Source organism: Mus pahari, chromosome 14 (assembly GCF_900095145.1).
Source record: "Mus pahari chromosome 14, PAHARI_EIJ_v1.1, whole genome shotgun sequence".
Lineage (NCBI taxonomy): Eukaryota > Metazoa > Chordata > Mammalia > Rodentia > Muridae > Mus > Mus pahari.
In genome coordinates this window covers 53,464,487-53,470,486 of record NC_034603.1, presented here as the reverse complement: position 1 = coordinate 53,470,486, position 6,000 = coordinate 53,464,487, and the positions used below count along the sequence as shown (strand labels likewise).

Here is a 6,000-nt window from a genome sequence, read left to right as displayed (position 1 = left end):
ACAGGCGCTAGGACACTGAGCTGGGGACAGGCGCTAGGACACTGAGCTGGGGACAGGCGCTAGGACTCTGAGCTGGAGACAGGAGCTAGGACACTGAGCTGGGGACAGGAGCTAGGACACTGAGCAGGAACACTAATGGCAACACCCATGGCCACCCTTGAGGCTGCAGCTCTCCACAACCCCACAGTTGTGCTCCCCCACTGTACACTGGCCTCTGGAAGCTACTTCTTCTCTCACTCTTAGCAATCAAGGCATCTGTGGCTGCAATGTCCACAGTTTTTGTGTTTGTTTTCATTAGACCCATTATGGTTTGCATGTGCAATGTCCCAAGAAGGCTCTCATTTGGGGCATGTGGTTCTCCAGCCAGTGGTACTGTTTTGGGAGGTGGGTCCTAGCTTTGGGAAGTGGTTCATTCTGCTTTTCTGCCCGACAGGAGGTAAAGATGCTTCTCTGCGATCCACTCTGGGAGCAAGTGTGGACTGACCCCTCTGACATCATGAGCCAAAATGAACCTTTAATTTGTTCTCCCGAATCTCTCATAGCAATCAGAAAACTAATACAGCGTGATGGTTACGTTTATGAATCGACAGTTTTGAAATCACCTGGATTCCACCTGGGCATGTCTGTCAGGGCGTTTCTAGGGAGGTTTAGTTGAGGAGGGATCCTTCCCATGGCCTGGGGTTCCGGAAAGAATAAAAAGTAGGAAGGAGCAGAGGGCCAGCACTTCATCCCACTCTCTGCTTCCACGGATGTAACATGACCAGCTGCCTAAGGCTCCTGTCACCGTCCCGCCACGATGATGTTCCTCCTCCTTAAACCATGAGCCCAGATCAATCCTTCTTGCCATGAGTTGCTTCTGCCAGGTATTCTGTCACAGCAGTGAGGAGACTGACTAAGATATAAGTGTTCTAGAAACACCATGCACGCCCTGTGGCTAGGGAGAGAAGCCAGAGAGGAAAAAACCACGGCTCAGTGCTATCACTTCCCCTGGGGCTTTTATCAATTCCAAGAAAGGAATTGTGGCTTACCTATTCTAGCCTACTCAGGTAAGAAATGTGACAGATGCTTAGAGAACCGCCTGCCTACTGCAACCACAGAGAGGGTGTGTGGGGCCACCAAAGAGGCCATTGAGAGAAGACACTAAAATCATTCTTTTCTTGTGGGTTTGTGTGTGTGTGTGTGTGTGTGTGTGTGTGTGTGTGTGTGTAAATGCTATAGAAGGAAAAACCCTGGGTCCATACAGACAAAGCAGAGGAGAAGGCCTAGATACCTGGCTAAATTAGCTTGATGATAATAGCATTTCCCAAGGAACCTGTTACTGAGAGAAACAGGCAATAGTGGGCACTGAGACCAAAGATGCTCAGAGTCTTTGGTAAGAGAGCAAGGCCCAGCCTGGAGAATGGTGGGTTAGATAGATCATCTCTTCCATCCGGAGAAGGGAGAGGAAGAGCAGTAAGAGAGAACGTAAGAAAAGACTGGAGACTGGGCCACATGCACTGCTACACTGGGTGTCAGGGGAGGAGAGAGACTGTCGTTCTCAAGAGACCAGAGAGATGGCTCAGTAGGTGAAGGCCCTGCCAGCAAGTCTAACAACCTGCATTCAGTTTTCAGGACCCACATGGTGGAAGGAGAGACTGGCTTCTTCAAGCTGTCCAGTACTTCTACATGTACCTCACTCATAAATAAAAAATAACGTCATTTAAAATATTTTTAACGAAGAGCGTGAAGATGGAAACCTTTCCCTGGGTACTTTGGAGATAACCACTGAGACTCAGAGGGGCTGAGGAGAAGGAGGAGGCAGGAGTTTTCCCTAAATCATGGTCCATCTATTCTTTGAGGCAGTGTCTCTCAATATGGCTAGTCTCCTAGCAGCCTGCTTCAGGGCTCCCTGTCTATGCTCTCCCAGTGCTGGAACTGTGGTTATGCCACCATGCCATCTGGAATTATCTACACTTTAGTCCTCACATTTGCATGAACAAACACTTTGTCCACTGAGCCTTCTCTGCAGGCCCAGCACTGGTCGTCCCTGCCTCTGTCTACCACAAGGTGAGCATTCTCATTCTGCCTGATGCTCGCCACACCACGGTCTAGAGATAACAGACCCACGAGATCAGGCATGGGAACTTCTGAACTCTGAGTCCCAATGTCTGTTTCTTCTTTTAAGAATGAAAAAGGAGAGAGAGAGAGAAAAAGAGAAGAGAATGAATCACAGCATTGGAAAAGGAGCACGAGGGACCCAGACACCATACTGCTAGCTCCTGCACGGCTGGCAAGGAGAGAGTGCTCCAGGGTATAGCATTCTCCTGAGTTGTAACTTTTTCTGAGGTATATTAAAAAGAAAATATTTAATTTAAAATATTTAAATAGAAAATATTTTTAAAAAGAAAATATTTTACTTATTTTTATCCATGTGTATGAACATTGCCTGCTTGTATGTATGTGTATCACATTCATGCCTGGTGCATAGTGGCCAGAAAAAGGTGTTGGGTTCCCAGGAACTTGGATTTACAGATGGTTATGAGTCCTATACAGAACCAGTGATTGCTGTTAACCACTTAGCCATCTCTGCAGCTCTCTACCTCTACAAGTATGACCCTGAACTTCTGATCCTCTTGCCTGTACCTTCTGGGATGTACAGATATACACACCAACATTTTTCTGTAAATTCCACATCTTCTGATTGTCTACAAAGTCCAACATGAGTAGCTAGATTTTATGAAGAACACTAATGACCCAATTATCTGCTTTGAATATGGGGTAAAGCAATAAGTCGGGTCACTTGAAGGCTTGGCAAATGAATTCACTATCTGAGTACTTGTAATTGTGTGGTACCTTGTGATGTGATAGGGTTGTCTCCTATTAGAAATATAAGAAACTATCTCTAGTCATCAGCAGGGGGACAAGCAAGAGGCCCATGGCCTACTGGGATTGCCAATCTTCATGGCAGCATTGGGCTGCAACATACAGAGGTACTAGAATTAGTATAGACACTTAGCCATCTCTTTACAAAAGCTCCCATTCATTTTTATTTACTAATTAAAAAACCCAGTTTTTGTATGTTGGGTGTTTTGCCTACATGTGTATCTATCTGTGCATTGTGAGTGTGTGTGTGTGTGTGTGTGTGTGTGTGTGTGTGTGTGTGTGTGTGTGTGAGTTGCAGAGATAAGAAGAGGGTGTCAGATCTTCTGGGACTGGAGTCACAGACACAGCTATGTGAGCTATGTATGAGTGCTGGGATCTGAACGTGGGTTCTCTGGAGGAGTATCCAGTCCTCTTAACCACTGCGCTGTCTCTCCAGCCTCAACAGCCATCCTTGAGACTTGACTTTCCACAGCCCTACAGTAAAGGTCAGCAGTGAAGCCTGTGCTCTCCACGGGCACACAGAGCTTATTAAAACCATCTTTTGCAAAGCATGGGGAATCACAGACATTTGTTAATGAACTGACTGAACCTTCCTGTAACCACTGAAAAGCTGTGTGATGTTCTCATGTTAGGAAGGGGGAGGGGTGAGCGCAGTCCTCTCAATAAATAAAAGCTCACTGAAAATGGTTTTCAGGCGTGGATACTGGTCACTGACATACAGATAGGTAACCTGGAGGATCTAGCAGAGTCAACTACAGCCTTGGTTTTCAAGTAGCAAATCTTAATTCAGTGAAGTATCATGAAATCAAAGCAGTGTGCCTAGCGTGCACATCTGGGGCACTGTACTGCGAGAGCCTGAGTGTTCAGCAAACTGGGTCAGGGTGTGATCTGTATTTATAGCAGAAAGTGTCAGGTGGAGATTCAGCATTTCTGGATGGAGTTAAGGCAATGGTGGATGGAATAAGACGGCACCTCTCCTTGACTGATAATTTAGTAGGGACTGGAAGGGAAACTAGAATGTCACAGGCAAAGACAGCCCTTCTTGGCCTCGAGAGCTGCTTGTGGATCTACAATACTTACACAAACTGTGGCCCGTGTAAGTGGCTTGGGCTTCTGATGTCAGGTGTTGGAGAAGGCAAGAAAGAACGAGGGTTTGAACTAGTGATCAGAAGAGCTTAAGTTTAAAGTGGACTTAACATATATCCAGGTGTTATTTAAATCCCCCCCCTTTAATAGGGAGTAATAAATTATATATTTGCCTAGACAGAAAACAATTGTGATAAGTCCATATTTTGTTTATTTAAAGAGTGCTATGTTTTTTTTAAGTAAAGGCAGTATTAAAAGGAATGCCTGCTAAGCAGGTATTAGTTCAGTTATTTTGGGGGAGACAGTTGAGAGGGAAAGGGGCTCAGGGAGACAACATTCCGATAGGAGAAAAGGATATGCAGAGAGCCTTCCATGTGTTCAGGGTCCCGGCTTGACTAGCTCAGAGGCAGTGGGGAGAGGTCTGGAGAGAGAGTCGCCTAGTCAGGATGGCTTTGTATACATGGAGTAGAGAAGGAACAGTTGTGGATTTACCAGCAAGTGACTGGATAGACTGTTCTGGAAATCAGGTGAGAGGCTGGCTTGGAACCACAGAAGCAGAGATTGCCATGTGCTGAAGGAAAAGCCAAGGGCCTTTAGAAGCATTCTGAAAGATGGGAGGGGAAAGTCAGAAAGGGGATAAAGGACAGTCAGAGGCAGCAGAAGAGCTAGGAGTTGGAGAGAGATGGAGCCAGCCCTGGGGCCAGGGGGTGGGGCTCACAGGCCCAGATCCAGGCCCCCAGATGTCCAGTGATGACTCCAAGGGTAACAGTGCTGGGCTGAGGTCAGAGAATGCTCCTCTTTGGGAAGAGGGATAGTTAGGATCTGGGTGGTAGGAAGTTGACAAAATTCTCAAATGATAACCATTCTCTGACAATGTGACCTGAAGAAAGTGGGGCGGCTAAGTGGTGGTGGATGGGCTGAAACAGTGTCACTGCAGAAGGAAAGCGGCTAATGTTAAGGTGGAGACTGAGTATTGGACTAAACGATAGCAGTGGCAGGATCTGGGAGCTGCTGGGGGTGTCTGCAAGAAGGGAAAGGTCAGAAACCCCATTAACAAGGAGGGGATGTGTAGAGCTTCAGGAACCTAGGTGGGCATAGATGCCCATTAGTAAGCAACTGGCACCTAGCTGGGCTCAGACCTTAGTAAACAGTAGGAAGATGTAGACCTCAGTAAACAGCATTCTGGTGGATGCAGACCTCAGTAAATTGGCATACAGGTGGGGGTGTAGATCCTCCGTAGTAAGCAACTGGCACCTAGGTAGATGTAGACCTCAGGAAACAGTGGGCAGACAGGTGCTGTATCTGTGATAATTCTTATATACACGATTCTTTTCCAGGCACTGGTGTCTGCAGCAGACAGGTGCCAACTGAGAATGGAAGAGGGGACAATATGAACTGCACAGCTCAGCTCAGTGGCAGGGAACCAGTGTGCAGACCCAAGTGAACAAGAGCAGGGCTAGATGGCCCTCAAGCTGGCACATTACGGAAAGGATGATGCAGAGGTGACAGGTAAGATGGGTGCTGGGTGATCGATCAGCAAGAAAGCAATGTGGCCAATTACATCACAGATGGACTTTCAAATCACATGTGGAAGCTAGTCGGATCAACTGGCCAGCAGCCACCACAGATGGCTGAACTGACATCTGCATTTCATGTTCACCACATTTTAAACAGATCTTCTTGAACATTAATATATGCATGTTAAGATGCAGATGCTGGGCTGGAGGTACAGCTTAGTGGTAAAGTGCTTGCCTAGTGTGTGTGAGGCTCTGGGTTCAATCCCCAGCACTGGAAGAAAAAAAGACAAGTGTTGATGCTGATAGACCAGGGCTGGGACTCTGCCTTTCTCCTCTTCCCTCTCTGGCTCTGGGGATCAAACCCAAGGACTTGTACAGGCTACACCCTCAACCAACTTTGCAAACTTCATCAGCTCCTGGGCAAGAATGGTCTGCTTTCTGCAGAGCACTTTAGAAAACGATTTGAATAAAACAAGTATATTCCCATTATGTACAGCATGATGTTTTGTAACAAACAGACATTGTGAAATGACTA

At 46.7% G+C, this 6,000-nt stretch overlaps 1 protein-coding gene and 1 long non-coding RNA gene across 9 annotated transcripts in view; one reads left to right on the top strand and one right to left on the bottom strand.

Moving 5' to 3' along the window:
• Positions 1-6,000, bottom strand: part of Bcas3 (BCAS3 microtubule associated cell migration factor) — a 487,192-nt gene that overhangs the window by 15,135 nt on the left and 466,057 nt on the right. The window lies entirely within an intron of this gene.
• Positions 1-6,000, top strand: part of LOC115065359 — a 30,338-nt gene that overhangs the window by 21,377 nt on the left and 2,961 nt on the right. The window contains exon 2 of the long non-coding RNA XR_003845142.1: positions 5,286-5,457. This is a non-coding gene — a long non-coding RNA (uncharacterized LOC115065359). The remainder of the gene's footprint in view (positions 1-5,285; positions 5,458-6,000) is intronic.